Source organism: Nestor notabilis, unplaced genomic scaffold (genome assembly GCF_000696875.1).
Source record: "Nestor notabilis isolate BGI_N333 unplaced genomic scaffold, ASM69687v1 scaffold33692, whole genome shotgun sequence".
In the NCBI taxonomy this organism is placed as follows: Eukaryota; Metazoa; Chordata; class Aves; order Psittaciformes; family Psittacidae; genus Nestor; species Nestor notabilis.
In genome coordinates this window covers 4,202-4,836 of record NW_009920245.1, presented here as the reverse complement: position 1 = coordinate 4,836, position 635 = coordinate 4,202, and positions in this window count along the sequence as shown.

Here is a 635-nt window from a genome sequence, read left to right as displayed (position 1 = left end):
GAACATGTATATACATTCCTGTATACAAACCCTGTGTTACAGGTACATCTTTCAATACACCAGCCTCCTTTTGCATGGAGTTTCTTTCAGCTTCCTATTAGGTTTAATATATTTGTTTTCTTGTTAATGATGATGGCATCAAAGACATGGGCTGTAGTGGAAGCTTTGTGAGAGAGGAAGAGAAATTCCCAAGCAGTTCCCATCTTAACCTATGTGCTTCATGTGACCAGCAGCAATGCTTTAGTCTTCTGCATAAGTTACAACCTCACTGATGGACCTTTAGATGACAGTATTTGTGAGTGCCTGGGTAGTCTGTCTTGCTGCTGGTTGTGGAGGCATGAGGATGGGTAGGAGGTTTGGAGGGTGGCCGTAGCTATCTGTCTTTGGAGTTGATGCAAGAAGTGTGAACAGAATTGGGTAGGGGTGAACAGAATTGGGTAGGGGGGAATGGGGGGATCTTCCTATTTATATCAAGTCAGCAAACCCGTGGCCACGGCCCATCTTGCTACCATCAACATGGTGGTTTTTAAGACGTTCCTCTAATTATTCCTTCTAATCTCTGTTTGGACTTTTACCTTTTACAAATACACCTGGGCTGATGGGAGGAGGATCCACTTTGACTTCCCATCAAAGAC